Genomic DNA, 20,806 nt, shown 5'->3' with positions numbered 1-20,806 from the left:
AACAGAACAGGAAATCATCAAGTGATCCATCCTATGTCGCCCATTCCCAACTTCTGGCAAACCGAGGGTAAGGACACCACCCGGCCATCATTATTAATGGTGGCAAGCAATAATGTAGAGTATAAAAAATACAGTCTGACATTCATATTGGGTGCTGATTTTGCATAGCCAGCAGTTAGAAAAACATCCTTTTACCGATAAATGGAACAAATGTATTATGGGACTGAGTCATGAGAACTGAACATGGAACCCTGTTATGCCAGTTTTCATAGCTGAGAAGGGTGAGGCACTACTCTAGGACTCAGGAAATCCACATTCAAATCTCTGTGTGACCTTGGGCCAATCACTTTGGGTGGGGTTCACCTAGGTACCTAGGTTTCACTGTGATATATAAAATTCCCGTTGAACCCTGTCAGTGCCTAAACTCTCTTGGCACTTAGATTTCTGCCTCTGTGCCTCACTCTATGGGCACCTATCTTCCAGCTAAGGCCCACAGTGATCTGTGAATCAGGGAAGCTAGGTGGGCAACCACCTACCTTGCTTGCAGGGCCTGATCCAATAGGTCTGTTCAGAGGGCGCCTACCAGATTGGGTCCCATTCCCAATCTGTCTTTGCCTAGTGGTTAGAGCACTCAATTTGCTCCTCTTCCAGAGGGGGTAAAGGATTTTAACAGAGATCTCCTACCTCTCAGGAAAGTTCTCTAACCATTGAGCTAAGGGATATTCTGCAAAGGGCCCTGAGAGGTCAGCAAGTCCAGCCTCGTCCCCAGTTGAAGCTGTTGCAGTGTGAATAAATAATTAAATAGTCATTGGAGCAGTGGGGCTGGACTTCAGGTTTTCCACCTGGGTGCCCTAACCACCAGGCTACAGAGCCATTCTTGTTTTCTCTGTGGCCCAAAGACTCTTTAATTGTAGTGAATAGCTAGTGGAGATAGGTGCCTCCCTGTAGCCTGGCATCTATATATGTGAAATGGGTGGGATTTAGGACACACTCTCTGCTCAGCATCTCCCATAGCTAGCTTAGGTGGTTCCCCTCCTAGCATGCTGGCTTTTGTGGATCACATTCTAAGGTGCCTATCTCTCTCCCTTTATTGTATAGGGAACCCAAGCAACTAACTCTGACTTTGTGGATCCCAGTATTGTTCTAGGTGCCTGAAAGGTGCCCCCCACTGAGTGCCAAAATGCCTAAGTCCCTTTGTGAATCCTGGCCTTTGTTTTTCTGGATGAAATCTTGGCCCCATTGAAGTGAATAGCTTTGCCATTGGCTTCAGCTGGGCCAGGATTTCACGCTCTGTCTTATAAGTTCCCCAATTGTAAAATGAGGATAATAATACTTCTCTACATAATAGGGGTATAGCAAGGATAAATACATTAAAGAGTGTGAGGCATACATATACTATAGTAAGGGGAACCATATCAGTACTTAAGACAGTCACTTTTCAGAATGGAGCTGTGCTTTCAAAACAGATACCAAATATCAATTTAAACACCAGGTATGAAGATCTGTGGTTTTCATACTCAGATTCAAAACTCTGCTTTGCAGAGCTTAATGTCTGGTAGGGAAATGGATGCAAAATGTGCATAGCAGACAGCATATTTTAGTGTTCTTTATACATATTTTAAAAGCTTTCATATAATACTTTGGTTATTTCTAACTTTTATGCTTCAATTCCCATTCTATGCTGTAATATTTTATCTGACTTCTTGTCTGATCTTGCAATTTGATAGCAGTTGAAAAACCTTTGGGAAATTGATCTAACACCTTTTGCTCTATTTCATCTTTATTTTCTCTTCAGTCTATTTGTTTAGTTGTACTTATACTTAACCTGTACTTTAGTTATACTTAGTTAGTACCTTTAGGCATAACAAATAAGTCACATTTTCATTTTTTTTCCATCGCCTAGAACCATAAGGTCAACTTTAGCTAAGGATGAGATGAAACCAGTAGCAAACAGTTCAAGGCTGTGGGCAGCAGGGAGCTGAATTAACAGGACATTGTGTAACCCACACACCTCTGGGGTGTGGTGTTCTGACCCATCTAGTGGCACTAACATCACTTAGAGAGAGATTAATGAGTCTTTTCTACAGCCTTAGCTAAAGGCAATATGGCTTTTACCTCATGCAGTAGAGGCTCATGTATTTAGCTCCAGAAGTCGGAGCTTCGATCCTGCCTGCTGACGACCAGGGTCTGTCAGCGTTACAAGTGGGGGCTCATCTGGGATTTCAACTGGGAAGTCTCTGAAGCTCGGGACGCACCTTCTCAGCCAGGGGGAATATGTAACATACACAGCTTATGGATGTAGTGCTCTGTCCCCTCTAGTGGCACCGAGAACACTTAGGAAGAGATTAATGAGTCTGATCTACCACCTTAGCTAAAGGCCATATGGCTTTTATCTCATGAAATAGAGGCTTGTGTATTTAACTCCAGAGGTCCCAGGTTTGATCCCACCCACCTGCCGATGACTGGGGTGTATTGGTATTACAATTGCTCCTCCTTTCTTTCAGACCTCATGGAAACCTCTCCCTAAAAACACTTTGGGCCCAATTCTCCCTCTCCCCACACTGCCAGACCCATCATGTTGAATAGTAACTTACTTCTTGGATAGTTGCACTGAACTCAGTAGGAATTCTTGAGGAAAGTCCTGCTCAGCCTGGTTAATGGAACAAAAGCTGGCCCTTTGTGGGGAGAAATTCTCCCTTCCCAAGAAACCAGAATAACAAACTATCTAGAGCAATCCTCTGGCAAATGCAGAAATAGCAGCTTCATCAAAATCAGTAAAACCATCACACTACTCTCCTTCATATCTCTCCTTAAGACTCAGCTCTGCCATGACATCTACAAAACAGGACTGTCTCATTGCCCTATGCAGGAAAAACTCATTTACTACTACCACGAACCCACTCCTCCAACACACATGCTCCTCATCTGCTAGTCTCAGCCACCTGATGCATCTTTCATAAGACTAGATAATGAATTATTTGACCCAGGGACTGTCTTCCTGTTACAGCAGGGATCTGAAACTCAAATCACCATGAGGACCATATGAGGACTAGTACATTGGCCCGAGGGCCGCATCACTGACACCTTTTCATATAAAGGTACAAAAGCCCTGCCCGCACTCCAACCCTTCCTTGAGGCCCCGCCCCTCCCCGCCTCTTCCCCACCCCCATTCCAACCCCTTCCCCAAAGTCCCCACCCCAACTCCGCCCCCTCCCTGCCCCTATTCCAACCCCTTCCCCAAATCCCCACCCCTTCCCCACCTCCTCTCTGCCTCCTCCCCTGAGTGCACGGTTCTCTGCTCCTCCCCCTCCCTCCTGGAAAGCGCTAAGTGCCACCAAACAGCTGTTTGGCAGTGGGAAGTGCCTGGAGGTAGGTAGAGGAATGGGGACATGGCGCGCTGGAGGGGTGGGGGAGTGACGGGTGAGGGGAGCTTGGTGGCCACAGGAAATAACTCTGGGGGGGCGCAGGGAGTGTAGCGGGCTGCAGCAAATAACTCCACGGGCTGCGTATTTGAGACCCCTGTGTTACAGAATAGGATCTTTATCCTGAACTGGGACCTTGAATCTCAGAGGCACAATACCATCTGGTGATCCTCTGATCCCAGTGCTCCTATATATTCACTTCTACCCCTACCAGGACTGTGCCTTAAACACACCAGTTATTTTTTTCTTGAGTGCTTATGTGACTTAGGAGCCATTTTCAAAAGTGCCTATTTTCTTAAGTACATAAATCACATTTGAAAATGAGGCTTAGGATTTTAAATCTCTTGTACCCACAATTTAGCCCTCAATGAGGGCTTTACTAGAGTCAGGTCTGTAGGTTTGGGCCCTTTTAAATAGACCTCTATGGTCTAATTAGGATTTCTTTCATTAATATAGTGCATCTAAACTGACCTTCATTAACTACATGGGAGATTTGAATACAGTAAAACAAGGAGTGAAGCTATATCCTCTGGAATTTTTTAAAGCAAATAAAGTATTTGAAAATTAAAGTTAATAAAGATACCTGACACTGAGTCTTTTAAAAGGAGATGTTCAATCATCTTGCCGTAAATGCTTTTCCTTTTATATGGCAATGGTTAGTTCTGAACTGCTAATAACATACTGACCTCTTTCCTGCAGTTTCAGAAAATCATTTTTCCTTCTAAGATCATATCACACTTATGATAACTTCAAGTTCCAATATTTTACTAAATTTAATCTGTCAAAGGAGAATACACTGATGTCATTCTTATCCACCGTGCACATTGGTTTGTCCTTTCTCCCATTATGCGTATATTCTACTAAAAGATTTACACTTCTGCCTGCTTTATTACATTGTAGAGATGAGTGCTGCTGAATCAGAACATATATTGCAATGTGATAAAATTAATTTCCATGCATAATGCCACTTTTGCATTATAACTGTGATGATCTGGGCGGAAATGACAGATTCCTACTGGCTGGACTTCTTGAGCTGTTATGCTGAGTTAAACTATCTGGCAAAGTTATATTTGGAGATTTAAAAGACCTTTGGATTGAACCTCATCTCAGATTTGTCTTCCTAATTATGATAAAATTACTCCTGCTTTATCTCAGAGGATTTCTTACATCAGCAAAAAAGAGGGTTTCTTCAAACTATGAATAAACTGGGAAAAGAATAGCTTCCTCGAAAAGTTAAATTTATATTCTAGGTATGTACTTACCGGCAGTCCTATACTAGCTGAGCACCCAAATAGCAGAGATATCAGTTTAAAAGACCAACAGAATGAAAGATGCTGGGACATTTTGGGGGGATTTCATTTGGTTTTCTGATAGAAGTGTGCAAAACTTTAGTTCTGGAACTACACAAGGCATCAGTCTTGGACTTCCTTCCAAACACAAAACTCAACCCAGGTTCATCAATGTTCTTCTTGTCTTTTGTGAAACAGGGCATAACCTGTAGTGAATCTGGCCTGATGTAATGTTTCTCACTGAAATCAAATGAAACAACTTGAAATTTAATTTGACAAGGTGTGTGAGGAAATATCTTTTATTGGACCAAATTCTGTTGGTGAGATAAGCTTTTGAGCCACACAAAGCTCTTTATGAAGTCTGGGAAAGGTATTCCCAGCATTACCGCAAAATGCAAGGTGCATACTACTGCAGACAGCAATGAAATTGAATTTGAAATTTGGGGTTCCAAAATTGTCTCTGAAAATACAGTGACCCTAATATACCTTTTAAATGAAGTACAGTGACTTTCATTAGATCAGAATAATGACAAAACTATTCCTAAAAAAACAACAAAAATGAACTGAGCTAACTATCAAAAGGGTCCTTGTATGTATGGGCATTGGGCACCACTTCATTCTTGATTGGAGGTGTCAAGCTGTCCTGCAGTGGCTCAAGAGAGTGTAAACTCCTCAGGCACTATAACAGACTTTACATGAAGTCACAGACATTTCCCTTGGGTACTCTGATCTATCTTGCCACACAGGTAAGCCTGCCTTTGTTATAGATCAGCAATTGGCAACCTTTGGCACATGGCCTGTCAGGCAAATCTGCTGGTGGGCCGGGATGGTTTGTTTATCTGCCCATGCCACTTCCCACAGCCCTCATTGGCCTGGAATGGTCCATTGCAGCCAGTGGGAGCTGTGATTGGCCAAACCTGTGGATGCTGCAGGTAAACAAACCGTCCCGGGCTGCCAGCGGCTTTTCCTGATGGGCCACATGCCAAAGGTTGCCGATCCCTGGTATAGATGGTCCCCTACACTAAAAATCACAACCATATTCAGTTATTCCCAGTCCTATAGGACCAGTCACTTATCCTAGTTCAATTACATCTTTGATGTCACACAGAAGATGCTTCTAGCCAATTCTATAATAAACTATCTGAAATTTTGTTAACCAGGAAAAAGAAATGAGAGGTATTTACAAGGTTAAAACATGTAGACATATATGCACACAAATGAATTCCAGTCTTAAGTTTAAAAAAGTAATAGAAGCTTCTATAATAAGCAAACTCTATATGTCCTTTAGGGCTAACCCAGGCTAAGCACAAGGAACATTGGCTTATGCTTAGTAATCCTTGCCCCTCAGAGTCCAAGCAGCAAAAAAAAATACAGTTTCTTCTTGTTAGGGCTTTTTATTCTTTCTCCCTTTCTGCTTCGAGTTGCTAATTCAGCTGTTGGGAAGAATTCAGTTGCACATCTCCTATTCATGGGCGCTGGGGTGAGTAATCAACAAAGTATTTTGTCCTCTGATGTTCCACAATGGTTCATCTGGTGTTGATGGGCCTTCTTTTGTTGGGCAAAAGATAACACCTTCTGTTGGAATCTAGCATAATGACAGGTTTCAGAGTAGCAGCTGTGTTAGTCTGTGTTAGTCTAACACGGCTGCTACTCTAAAACCTGTTATTATGCAAGGCACTGAATTTAGCCGTATAGAGTGGAAATCTGTCAACTTCATGAATTTTTTAAATTTGTTAGTCTCTAAGGTGCCACAAGTACTCCTTTTCATGTTGTAATCTAGTATTTCACACTCATTAATGCTTCTCTCCTGCCTGGTGATTCACAGTTACAGAGCAAACACTTAAATATTATCATATATCATGGGATACAGATATTAGAAGTGAGCTTAATTCATGCAGCAATTTTTACAAGCATTCCATAACGTCTAAACATTAATAACATTTTTATAACTCTACTACCTATTTTAACAATACTAACACACAGGTGAGCCAGACTGGTTCCAGCTACATATTTGTCAGTGTTCAGTTAAGATCTAGGGGCTTTGGCATGAGCTGGCACCTTGTCTGCCAGAATCATAGGAGCTACTACAGTAATAGAAGTTTAAAAAATCAACCTCAAACACGCATTGCACCACCCAGAGTAACCATGGTTGATGGCGTTGCACCAGATATCTTGTAGTGAAGTTCCCAGACCTGGCTCAATCCTACAAACCCACATATTTCTTGTGGAGGCAGGGTGTGGGGCACTCCAGGTGGGTCAGCACATGCACCCCTTCACGTGTCAATAGAAAGTTTGAGAGCATGATGTGCTGGGATGGTTTTGTCCATTCTGGTGACATGACTGAAGAGCTTGCAATGCCACTTTTTAATATAATGAGAGATTGAAGGAAGGCCAGATATTTGCAAAATTGTGATTTTTTTGCACCAAAAAATGGGCCCCAATTCTGGTTTGGGCATCTAGGGGTAATAAAAATAATAATGGACTTAAAAGATGCATAATTGCTGTGTTGGGCCTCTGTACAGGTGGTGAATTTCATCACTATGTGTGTGTGTCTCATTTTCTCTCTCTCTCTCTCTCTCTCTCTCTCTCTCTCTCTCTCTCACTATGTATATATATATGTATTGACATTACTAAGAAGAGATAATGTTATACAGTTATTCTATCCAGAGACAAAGATTGTAATGTTAATAAAAAACTAGTATAAAGTTCCTCCCATTACAATCAGAAAATGATTTGCTGTTCCCTGTACTTGCCAAATAGAGAGATGTATCATCTCACGTGAACAAGTTTTTTTCTATTAGCTATTTTTCATTTTCTTTTAGCAATCACTACTGTTGCTAACTGTACTCTATAATGTACTAAGGACTTATAATATATTATAATGTTTCATCTTTACTGTCCCATCAGTATTGATTTCTAACTAAGGCAATATGATCATTTTATGATGGATGACCTCATTAGAAAAAACATTAATATAAAATCTTCCCATTGTAGCAACCATTCCAGGACATTCAGATGTAGGTAGCATCTAGCCAGTGAAAAAGGCACCTGCCAATGATGTCGTGTTATGATGGAAAATATGGTTGACAAAAATAATAACTGGATAAGTGAAGCAGACACTCAGACCAAATCTGAACTAAGATTTTTCCCAGATTCCATTTACCTATTTTATTATTTTTCCACACCTTTGTACATTATTCCATACCAGCCATAACTGGAATGCCAAAGTATCACAAGAAGGCTTGTTTTGTGAGATTTTCCAATCTTATTTTATACCCTCAGGAGGTGCAGAGAGTTCAGAGAATATCTTGGATGATCATCTGAATATTCTGACTACTCGTCCAAACCAATCTCATCCCATTTTGCAGTGTGCCAGTCATGAACAATATGTGATGCCCATCTATCAAGATTACTGTGGATTTTCAGAAACACAGTTTAGGCCCTGATTTTGCAAAGATTTATACAAGAGCTTAACTATACACAGGGAGAATAGTCCTACTGACCTCAGTGGGATATCTGAAGTGAATAAAGTTAAACATGTACAAAAATAAGTCTTTGCAGGATCAGGGTCCTGGTTTGTTCTTACAGTGGAATCCCACATGCGCCTGGTCCTACAAATTGTTAGTCCCTACTCCAAGTGGAGTCAAACTGAGCCTCTAGACGGTATGATTATGGAAGCTTTTGTAAGTGTCTAAGATAGACACACCCAATTGGTATTTTTCATGTCTAATTGGTGCTGCTTAGAAAATGAAAAATGACAAAAACAAAATTTTAACAAAAACCTGAAACGAAATATCACAAAAAAGTCAAGGTTTTTTTTTTGTCCATTTTTATGACTCTCTCTTCTAACTTCTATGCAGTTCCACACTTAGTTACACATACATTATCTACAGCTATCAGTAATCACTACTAGGGTCAGATATACTGTTTATCTAGTGACCTAGGTATATGAGCCTATGTCTACACTTTCAGAGTTTTTGCGTGATAGGTGATAGGGATGATGAGAGCAGCGCTCTAGGGTAGCAATCCCATAGTGCAGCTCTCTCCAGTTTGACGATGGGTCTTGTGGGAAGGGGGATGGGTTGATTGGGGGGCATCCTGGGTCCCTGCACAGCCTCCTCTCCCCACACACTGATCAGCTCCAGTAGCTCAGCATTGCTCCAAGCAGGGGATCGTTTGCTCCATGGAGCAGGCATTGTCACCTGGCCAGATAAGTGAGCATTTGCCAAGAAAGCAGGAAGGGAAGTTTCAAAGTTCCCAGGGCTTTATAGGGGGAGGGGTGGATGCCTGTTTACCAGGCAACAGAGCAGCAGAACTGCTGGCTAGAGTGGTCACCTGGCACTGTGGGATATCTTCTGGAGGCCAAAAACTGTGTAAACAGGAAGAACATGTCTTCACTTGCACATCTCTGCAAAAGCATCACTGATAAGAGCTGTATGCCGCTCGTGGAGGTGGTTTTCTTTTTGTGGTGAAACTTCTGAGTTTCACTGCAAAAAGTCATTGGCAAGTGTAGACACTTCCATGGTTTTTGCACAAAAAAGGGACTTTTTCTGCTTTAAATGGCAAATGTAGACATGCCCTAAGACTATATGCCTGATTCCCTGTTGACTTCCACCTTGTACCATCATTTATACCAATGCAAACTGAGTGCAAAGTGCTAGAAAACTGATTTGGTAGTATTCTGTACCACTTTGCATTTGTACGAATGACAACACAAAGTGTAGGGCAATGGAGAGTCAGGTCCTTAATCCATTGTTGCCAGTCCTTGAAGCCATACAAGCCCAAAATCAAATGCTGCCTAAACAGTTTGTTGATGAGCTCAAAAAGCTAACTTTTCCAGTCTGAGTTCTTCTTGCTTCCCTTACTATTGACTTATAATGGTTTTAGGAAGCAGGATTAGGACTCTAGGTCTGCTAAAATTGTTTCTTTTAAATGCTGGACATTTCCTGTATAAGGACAATGTGTTTTAAATATCCACAGCGTCTACACCAAAAACAACATAGTTTAATAAAATACACTTTGGGAATAATCGAAAGCTGTAAGCGTTGTAAGGAATTCCGGTCATCAATGATCAAACCAATGAAAGAAAAAGTTACACTCATCTGAACAAGTGTAGAGAACACTAAAGTCTTTAAAATATTTCAGGAAGTCCTTTTTAAATAACATACTATTCCGCTGAGTTTCAATCATCCATTTTCCACTGGCTTCAATTCTTTTATAAAAATTGATTTAGAGATACATCATTTTTTTCATGTCAGTCAAATCAGCCCTATCATGGCAAGTTGCCAGCTACCAATGCAAAATTAGCACCTGCTGATACATCATCTTACTTTAATATAGCAAAAAACAACTGGCCTAATTTTCAGAGCACTTATGTAGATTTTATTTTGGTTCTCCTAGACAAAATTATTTCAGGCATGGATCTCTCTTAAGAGAAAGCAGTAGGCTTCATAGGTTCCCTTCAATCTGTAACCCTTTTTTCCATCAATATACAGTTGATTAATTTGCCAGTCTGTTGCCAAGGGAACATTGAAAAAGAAAAACTAAAGTCAGCCAGCCAAAAAATAAAGTGTTCCTGGATCAGTTACAAGCAAAGATATGTGCAAGATCCTTAGTTGGTGTACATTGACATAGCTTTTTTAACTTCAATTCAGCGATGTCAGTTTACACCAGCTGAGGATCTAGCCCTGTAGTCTTTGCTGCTGTGCTAAGACTGATACATATTTCTCATTGGATTCTTGCGTATATATAGCCTGATTTTTAGAGGTAGTGAGCACCTAGAATGAACAAAGAAATCAATGGGAAGTGCAGTTGCTTATCATCTCAGAAAATAAATCCATTACTAGGGATTTTGCAGGCCTGTTTATTTACTATGTTTTCCACAGATGTATAGACACCTGCCTACCAATCTAATATTGTGTTAATTGCTTTATTTTGGAAAACAATGTTGGACTGATACTTAATCCAGAAAATGTTTCTACAATGCTAAAAAACAATCAACATGGCACATTTATAGCATTAAAGAATTCCATCTAGATTTCTTTAATTAATTCATCAATCAATGGGAAAATAAAAAATCTTGTCTTGTTACCTTGGTTCTCAGATCCTAATCAAAGGCTCATTAGCTTTAAAGAAATCAGCATGCATCCTGGCAGCATTAGCACCTAAAATCAGGTAATCCTGACTCTCCATATGGGGGGGAGAAAGGTGTTGATGAAGCTTCCCATGTAACTGGTACTTTAATACACCTTTCCCACATATAGACTTTAAAGCTTTAGACATTCAGGGCTTGTCTACACTGGCATGCTAAATCAGCACTGTTGTGATCAATGCAATGGTCACGATTTAGCGGGTCTGGTGAAGACGTGATAAGTTGATGGCAGAATGCTCTCCCGTTGACTTCAGTACTCCACCTCCCCAAGAGGTGGAAGCTAAGTCAGCAGGAGAGAGTCTCCTGCCAACATAGCGTGGTATATATATTGCATTAGGTCAATGTAATCTGTGTCGCTCGGGGTATGTGTGATTTTTTCACTCCCCTGAGTGACATAACTTACATCAACGTAAGCAGCAGTGTAAACTGGGCCTTGGTCTAGATAGGGAGGGCAGAAAGGAAGGATGGCACAGTTCTGACCAGGATTGATTCACTGGACTGAAGAGAGTTAAAGACAATGTTTTGTTAAAAGTACAGACTGAATTTGATTTAAGTTTTGTATAGAAGCTCAGGCAGATTGGAATTTCATTTGAATACAGATTTCCTCACTATACAAAATGCAGCTCAAAAAGCCCAAGGTGAAGTGCATGTGAAGAAGGACAAAGTGTTCTTGGTTGAGGGATCCAGCTGTGGAACAACTTCTTTAGGAAATGCAGCAAAACCTTCATCTTTGAAAACAACCTTTGCAATATAGGAAAAATGACTCTCACCCAACATTGACACCCCCCATCTACCCAAATGCTCCCCCTAAAATGTAATAAATACATACATAAATAAAAGCCCTGTAACATACAAACATATCAATCAACCCAAAGAAACCAAAAACAATAACAATAAAAATACCTCAAACTAGGTTTTTACCCCACAAAACAGGAGAGGAAGAGACTCCAGGAAGTCCACCAGGGACTTCAGAATTGCTATTCAGTTTACATGGAAAGTGCTAGATATGGGAGGCAGTATAAAGCCCCAAGAGAGGAGGTAGAACCTTTTGTTCAACTTTATTTAAAAGATCATGTTTGTAAAAAATCTTCAGCTTTATCATTTGTCATATACAGCATGTTCATTTCCCCATCACTGAGCTAGACCTCATTTCCATTCAATTGTTCACTACAAGGGATGTGGATTATTTCAACATAGTAGGAAGTACTGAGTTTTCTATTGTCTCCTCAAGTGCAAGGTGGGAGGCTGGGCTCATTCTTAACAGATCTATTAGGCCCCACAGTTTGTGCATACTCCGTAACAACACTGGTCACATTTTCTAGGACACAGATGAGATGTCGTAATGATTTCTTTCAAGTTGTTTCATGAACACCTGCTTCATGGATGGCTGGTTAGCTTGTTTCTGACCTCTCCCATTAAGTTGATCCTACTTTCACCTTATTTTCTATATACCAGACATCTGGTACACCAACAAATTGCTGCACCCTGCTCTACAATCCATAATTCTAACTCGTATTGTTCGGTGACCTTTTGTACAAGCATTTCAGCAGCAATTAAATGTTCTGTTCTTTTTGTGCCACGAGATAAACCAGACAGTCTGCTTGCTTTCAAGGGAGGTGAACACAGTGCTGGTAAGAGAAACAGCAGCAGTGGCCTCCTTTTTTATTCGCAGCAACAGTGAAGAAAGTCAGAGAAGGCAAAGCAGCATCAGTAGGGGATACCAGCATGCCAGTATTTTAGCAGGAGTGTAATTTGATTTCTGACTGTGAAGCGACACCCACAACACATACCTGTAAATTTTATATTAGTGCATAAATAACAAACACTGCTCAAATTCAACAGTCATATTTTTGCCTATTGTGATGAACAGGGAGCTAATTTCCACATCAGATTTCCCTGTGTAGTGATGCACATGTCCTAAAGGCCTTTCACTACTAAATGGGGGTAATTATATTCAATCAATTGTATTTGATTCACCATATAATAATTCAGGTAAAACGGGAATAACTACTGGAAGCAGGAGGGCTGCCCCACATCCCTTTTCTCTAGCTCCTTACTTTGGCTGACACACACAATCTGTGCAGCCCTGGTAAACTGGAGAGAAGGTCAACTATATAGGCTTTTTACGGATGGGTAAAAGATGTTGGCTATGTACTATATCTGCTTGTCAAGTGTCTGAATTATAATAGTGAATCTTGTGTGGACTGGAATTAAAGACAATTCCTACTGTGAAGAAGGGCATGCCAAAACCTGCACAGTGACTACAAGATCACTTAAAAAGATCAATGTTTCTTTTAGAGTCTGACGCCATGTGGCATGTACACTGCAGTGCCTACGTTTCATTGCATTGTAAGATCTGACTTAACATGGTATAGCACTGAAAAATGCTATTTTGTGAAAATACATCATTTCCATGACAATTTTCTCAGGAAGGCTTTGTTGTTCAGGATGAAATGTCAAGGGGAAGAATCAGAGAGACTCTCTATAACCTATAAATCTCCCCACTGTATTTTCCATTGAATGCATCCAATGAAGTGAGCTGTAGCTCACGAAAGCTTATGCTCAAATAAATTTGTTAGTCTCTAAGGTGCCACAAGTACTCCTTTTCTTATCTCTGTAACCTAGTGGTTTGGGCACTAGCATGTGGTATGGCATAGCAAGTTTCAAGACCCTCCTCTAAATAATTCTCTCTCTCCTTTTTTGAGACAAGTTCCATTCTGCAGAAAAAAGAAAACCGATTTGAGAACCATGCTATGGATCAGAAAACAGAATTGCTGTTTTCCAGCTAGCTCTAACTACTGCCACTTCTGTTATTAATAATAACTGTATAGCAATAACACAACATTTATGCAGTGTTTTACAGGCTCAAAGCACTGGACAGGCATTAACTAGTTAATCCTTCTAACACCCTGTGAGTTAGAATGACTAGTATTATTGCCTCATTTTACAGCTGGGGAAACTGATGCAGAGAGCTGAAGTGACTTGCTCAAGTCTGCACACCAAATCAGTGGTGGAGCTTAGATTAGTAGGGTTTCTTACTATGTGTATGGATGGTGTCTTGCACAATGGAATTACTGAGCCTGTAAACTCTTTGTGGGAGAGAGACCATTTTCTGTAGAGCGCCTAGCACAACTGGGTTCTGATCCATGACTGGAGGTAGGTGCTACCACAATACAAATAATAAACAACAATATACAGTAACAAAATGGGGCTTTGACCTCATTTGGGGCCTCTAGGCATGATGTAATGTAAATAATAATAATGAGCATTTGATTTAGAAAGTGGTCTAGAAATGAATCCAGCAGTAGCAGAGTATCCCGTATCTCCCCTGTAATTTTATGGGGAAACATACATTCCAAGGCACAGCAAAGAAAATTAATGCAATTGTAATTTACCCTGACCCAAATGACAGCTGATAACTTGTTTCTTTTCTATCATGAAAAATTAAAAAAGTATTGAAATTTTCTTCTGATTAAAATATGCTTTTCTCATTTTTTTTAAAAAAAAGAAATATTCTGTTGTTCTGCAGCTACCCATGAGTATTCTGCCTTTTCATTATTTTCACAGTGCAGATCCAGCAACCAAACCACTGTATGTGGAGAGTTCTATGGACTTCTGTTTTTTAAGATGACTGAAAAATAAATTAAAGGCTGAAGTTATTCTTTGGTGACTCAGGCAGCCTTTGACTTTGATTTAGCACCAGGGATATTTCCTTCAGTATGCTGTTCTCCTTCAAAAATACTTTTTTTGATCACTTACTTGCCTTTGTTATAACTCTTCAAAAATATCTTCTTTCCATACTAGTTAGGGAGCTTGTTTTTGTAGTTCTTGTATTTCCGTGGTTCATTGTTTTGCTTCTTCTATCCACAAGCTGTAACTCTGTGGAAGGATTTTATAAGTTGAGTGGTATGTGTTAGAACATAAGAACAGCCATACTGGGTCAGACCAAAGGTCCAGCTAGCCCAGTACCATGTCTTCTAACAGTGGCCAAAGCCAGGTACCCCAGAGGGAATGAACAGTACAGGTAATCATCAAGTGATCCATCCCCTGTTGCCCATTCCCAGCTTCTGGCAAAAAGAGGCTAAGGACACCATCCCTGTCCATCCTGGCTAATAGTCATTGATGGATCTATCCTCCATGAACTTATCTAGTTCTTTTCTGAATCCTGTTACAGTCTTGGACTTCACAACATCGTCTAACAAGGAGTTCCAGAGGTTGACTGTGCATTGTGTGAAAGAATACTTCCTTTTGTTTGTTTTAAATCTGCTCCCTATTAATTTCATTTGGGTGATCCCTAGTTCTTTCATTATGAGAAAGAGTAAATAACACTTCCTTCTTTACTTTCTCCACACCAGTCATGATTTCATAGACCTCTATCATATCCCCCCTTAGTCATCTCTTTTCCATGCTAAAAAGTCCCAGTCGTATTAATCTCTCCTCATATGGCAGCCGTTTCATACCCCTAATCATTTTTGTTGCCCTTTTCTGAACCTTTTCCAACTCCGGTATATATTTTTTGAGATGAGGTGACCACATCTGCAGGGAATATTCAAGATGTGGGCATAGCATGGATTTATATAGAGGCAATATGATATTTTCTGTCTTATTATCTATCCCTTTATTAATGATTCCCAACATTCTGTTCACTTTTTTAACTGCTGCTGCACATTGGGTGGATGTTTTCAGAGAACAATCCACAGTGACTCCAAGATCTCTTTCTTGAGTGCTAATTTAGACCCATCATTTTATATCTATATTAGTGATTATGTTTCCCAATGTGCATTACTTTGCATTTATCAACATTGAATTTCATCTGCCATTTTGTTGCCCAGTCACCCAGTTTTGAGAGATTCTTTTGTAGCTCTTCTCAGTCTGCCTGGGACTTAACTATCTTGAGCAGTTTTGTATCATCTACAAATTTTTCCACCTCGCTGTTTACCCCCTTTTCCAGATCTTTTATGAATATGTTGAATATGACTGGTCCCGGTACAGACCCCTGGGGGACACTAACCATTTATTCCTACCCTTTGTTTCCTATCTTTTAACTAGTTACTGATCCATGAGAGGACCTTCCCTGTTATCCCATGACAGTTTACATTGCATAAGAGCCTTTGGTGAGGGACCTTGACAAAGGCTTTCTGAAAATCTAATTACATTATAGCCACTGGATCCCCCTTGTCTACATGCTTGTTGACCGCCTCAAAGCATTCTAGCAGATTGGTGAGGCATGATTTCCCTTTACAAAAACCATGTTGACTCTTTCCCAACAAATTATGTTCATCTGTGTGTCTGACAATTTTGTTCTTTACTATAGTTTCAACCAGTTTGCCTGGTACTGAAGTCAGGCTTATCAGCCTGAAATTGCCAGGATCACCTCTGGAGCCCTTTTTTAAAAATTCTCCAGTTCCTAATAAATCTAAACCCCTCCTCTCTATACCATCATCTCATCTACATATTGAGACCCTTCAGTTCTGCCTGTCTAATTGGCCCTGCACGTGGAAGTGGAAGTATTTCAGAGAATGCTATCATAGAGGTCCTGGACTTCAATCTCTTACATAGTAGCCCAAATTTGGTCTCCAGGACCTCTCTCCTATCCTTCCCTATGTCATTGGTACCTACATGTACTATGACCACCAGCTCCTTCCCAGCACTACACAGAAGTCTAGCTAGATGTCTAAAGAGATCTGCAACATTTGCACCAGGCAGACATGTCACCAGGCGGTTCTCCTGGTCATCACGAACCCTGTTATCTGTGTTTCTAATGATCGAATTGCCCTTTACTAATACCTGTCTCTTCCTAATAACTGGAGATCCCTCCCCTGAAGAGGTATCCTCAGTGAGAGAGGATACCACAACATCATTTGGAAGGAGGGTCCCAACTATGAGATCTTTTCCCTCTGCTCCAGTTGGATGTTCTCCTTCCCTGAGACTTTCATCCTCTTCAACAGCACAGAGGCTGTCAGACCGGGGGTGGGACTATTATACTGTGTCCCAGAAATTCTCATCTATGTACCTCTCTGTCTACCTTAGCTCCTCCAGTTCAGCCACTCTGGTCTCCAAAGCCCATTCACGGTCTCTGAGGGCCAGGAGCTCCTTGTGCTGAATGCACACATATGCCACCTGCACATACGGCAGGTAATCATACATGCTGCACTGGGTGCAATAAACTAGATAGCCCACACTCCATTGCTGGACTTCTGCCTGCATTATCTTTTAACTCCTGAAGCTCATTCCTTTGTTGTTCCTTTGTTTTTATTGGGGGTGTTTTTGGCTTTAAGTTTAAAAAAGTTTAACGAATGTTAAGTGTATCTAGCTCCCCTCATACTCCCCCGTAAACTCCCTCACAAAACTCCACTGTTAGCCACTCCTATTCGCTAGCTCCTCTGCTCTCTCAGAAGCGGGCTTTTTAAAGCCCTGGTCTTCCTGAATAGCCCCACTCCCTAGTTAAGGATTGATGGGTGCTAAAGGGCTTAGGGATCAAAGCCTCATCAAGAATCTCTCAGCTCTCAGCCTTGCTTAGGGGTATGTCTACACTATGAAATTAGGTCGAATTTATAGAAGTCGGTTTTGTAGAAAGCGTTTTTATACAGTCGAGTGTGTGTGTCCCCACACGAATGCTCTAAGTGCATGTAGTCAGCGGACTGTGTCCACAGTACCGAGGCAACCGTCGACTTCCGGAGCTTTGCACTGTGGATAGCTATCCCACAGTTCTCGCAGTCTCCACCGCCCATTTGAATTCTGGGTAGAAATCCTAGTGCCTGATGGGGCTAAAACATTGTCAAAGGTGGTTCTGGGTACATATCGTCAGGCCCCCGTTCCCTCCCTCCCTCCCTCCCTCCATAAAAGCAAGGGCAGACAATTGTTTTGCACCTTTTTTCTTGAGTTACCCGTGCAGACACCATATCATGGCAAGCATGGAGCCCGCTCAGCTAACGGTCACCATATGTCTCCTGGGTGCTGGCGGACGTGGTACTGCATTGCTACACAGCAGCAGTTTATTGCCTTTTGGCAGCAGACAGTGCAGTATGACTGGTAGCTGTCGTCGACGTAGTCCTGGGTGCTCTTTTAACCGGGCGCGTGGGCAAACATGGGAGTGACTCAGCTAGGTCATTTCCCTTATTTCGTCTCATGGCAATTGAGTCCTACCAGCAGTGCACTGTCTTTTAATCTGCAGCTAGCAGAAGATGATGGCCAGTAGTCATACTGCAGCGTCTTCTGCCAAGCACCCAGGAGGTGATGATGGCTAGCAGTCGTACTGCACAGTCTGCTGCCAGCAAGATGTATAAAGATAGATGAAGTGGCTCAAAACAAGAAATAGACCAGATTTGTTTTGTATTCATTTTCTCCTCCCTCCCTCCCTCCCTCTGTGAAATCAATGGCCTGCTAAACCCAGTTTTGAGTTCTATCCTTGAGGTTTTGAGTTCTATCCTTAAGGTGGCCATTCAGTTTCTCGCAAAGCCATCCCCTTTGTTGATTTTAATTCCCTGTAAGCCAACCCTGAAAGCCATGTCGTCAGTCGCCCCTCCCTCCGTCAGGGCAACGGCAATCATTCTGCGCCTTTTTTCTGTGCAGATGCCATACCTCGGCAAGCATGGAGCCCACTCAGATCACTTTGGCAATTAGAAGCACATTAAACACCACACGCATTATCCAGCAGTATATGCAGCACCAGAACCTGGCAAAGCGAATCCGGGCGAGTAGGTGACGTCAGCGCGGTTACGAGAGTGATGAGGACATGGACACAGACTTCTCTCAAAGCATGTGCCCTAGCAATGTGGGCATCATGGTGCTAATGGGGCAGGCTCATGTGGTGGAATGCTGATTCTGGGCCCGGGAAACAAGCACAGACTGGTGGGATCGCATAGTGTTGCAGGTCTGGGATGATTCCCAGTGGCTGCGAAACTTTCGCATGCGTAAGGGCACTTTCATGGAACTTTGTGACTTGCTTTCCCCTGCCCTGAGGTGCAAGAATACCAAGATGAGAGCAGCCCTCACAGTTGAGAAGCGAGTGGCAATAGCACTGTTGAAGCTTGCAATGCCAGACAGCTACCGGTCAGTCAGGAATCAATTTCGAGTGGGAAAATCTACTGTGGGGGCTGCTGTGATGCAAGTAGCCAACACAATCAAAAGTCTGCTGATATCAAGGGTAGTGACCCTGGGAAATGTGCAGGTCATAGTGGATGGCTTTGCTGCAATGGGATTCCCTAACTGTGGTGGGGCCATAGACAGAACCCATATCTCTATCTTGGCACCGGAGCACCAAGCCAGTGAGTACATAAACCGCAAGGGGTAGTTTTCAATAGTGCTGCAAGCACTGGTGGATCACAAGGGACGTTTCACCAACATCAACGTGGGATGGCTGGGAAAGGTACATGATGCTCGCATCTTCAGGAACTCTTGTCTGTTTCAAAAGCTGCAGGAAGGGACTTTCTTCCCAGACCAGAAAATAACCATTGGGGATGTTGAAATGCTTATAGTTATCCTTGGCGACCCAGCCTACCCCTTAATGCCATGGCTCACGAAGCCATACATAGGCAGCCTGTAGAGTAGTTAGGAGCTGTTCAACTACAGGCTGAGCAAGTGAAGAATGGTAGTAGAATGTGCATTTGGACGTTTAAAAGCGTGCTGGTGCAGTTTACTGACTCGGTTAGACGTCAGTGAAACCAATATTCCCACTGTTATTACTATGCTTGCTGTGCACTCCACAATATCTGTGAGAGTAAGGGAGAGACATTTATGGTGGGGTGGGAGGTTGAGGCAAATCGCCTGGCTGCTGGTTACGCACAGCCAGACACCAGGGCAGTTGAAGAGCACAGGAGGGTGCAGTGCGCATCAGAGAAGCTTTGAAAACCAGTTTCATGACTGGCCAGGCTATGGTATGAAAGTTCTGTTTGTTTCTCCTTGATGAAACCCCCCGCCCCTTTGTTCACTCTACTTCCCTGTAAGCTAACCACCCTCCCCACCTCCCTTCGATCACCGTTTGCAGAGGCAATAAAGTCGTTGTTGCTTCACATTCATGCATTCTTTATTAATTCATCACAGAAATAGGGGGATAATTATCAACGTAGCCCAGGAGAGGTGGTGGAGGAGGGAAAGACAAGTCCACACAGGACTTTAAAAGTTTAAAACTTATTGAATGCCAGCCTTCTGTTACTTGGGCAATCCTCTGGGGTGGAATGCCTGGGAGCCCGGAGGCCCCCGCGCCGCATTCTTGGGCGTCTGGATGAGGAGGCTATGTAAATTGGGGAGGAGGGTGGTTGGTTACACAGGGGCTGTAGCGGTGGTCTGTGCTCCTGCTGCCTTTCCTGCAGCTCAACCATATGCTCGAGCATATTAGTTTGATCCTCCAGCAGCCTCAGCATTGAATCCTGCCTCCTCTCATCACGCTGCTGCCACCTTTCAGCTTCAGCCTTCTCTTCAGCCCGCCACTTACTCTCTTCAGCCCACTACCTCTCCTCCCGGTCATTTTGTGCTTTCCTGCACTCTGACATTGTCTGCCTCCATGCATTCGTCTGTGCTCTGTCAGTGTAGAAGGACAGCATGAGCTCAGAGAATATTTCTTTGCTAGTGCGTTTTTTTCGCCTTCTAATCTTTGCTAGCCTCTGGGAAGGAGAAGATCCTGTGATCCTTGAAACACATGCAGCTGGTGGAGAAAAAAAAAGGGACAGTGGTATTTGAAAAGACACATTTTATAGAACAATGGGTACACTCTTTCATGGTAAACCTTGCTGTTAACATTACATACATAGCACATGTGCTTTCGTTACAAGGTTGCATTTTGCTTCCCCCCACCACGTGGCTAACAGCGGGGAACATTTCTATTCAGCCATAGGCAAACAGCCCAGCAGGAACGGGCACCTCTGAATGTCCCCTTAAGAAAAGCACCCTATTTCAACCAGGTGACCATGAATGATATCACTCTCCTGAGGATAACACAGAGAGAT

The sequence above is a fragment of the Dermochelys coriacea genome, chromosome 3 (genome assembly GCF_009764565.3).
Source record: "Dermochelys coriacea isolate rDerCor1 chromosome 3, rDerCor1.pri.v4, whole genome shotgun sequence".
Taxonomy (NCBI): domain Eukaryota; kingdom Metazoa; phylum Chordata; order Testudines; family Dermochelyidae; genus Dermochelys; species Dermochelys coriacea.
Note: the sequence above shows the minus strand (reverse complement) of the source record.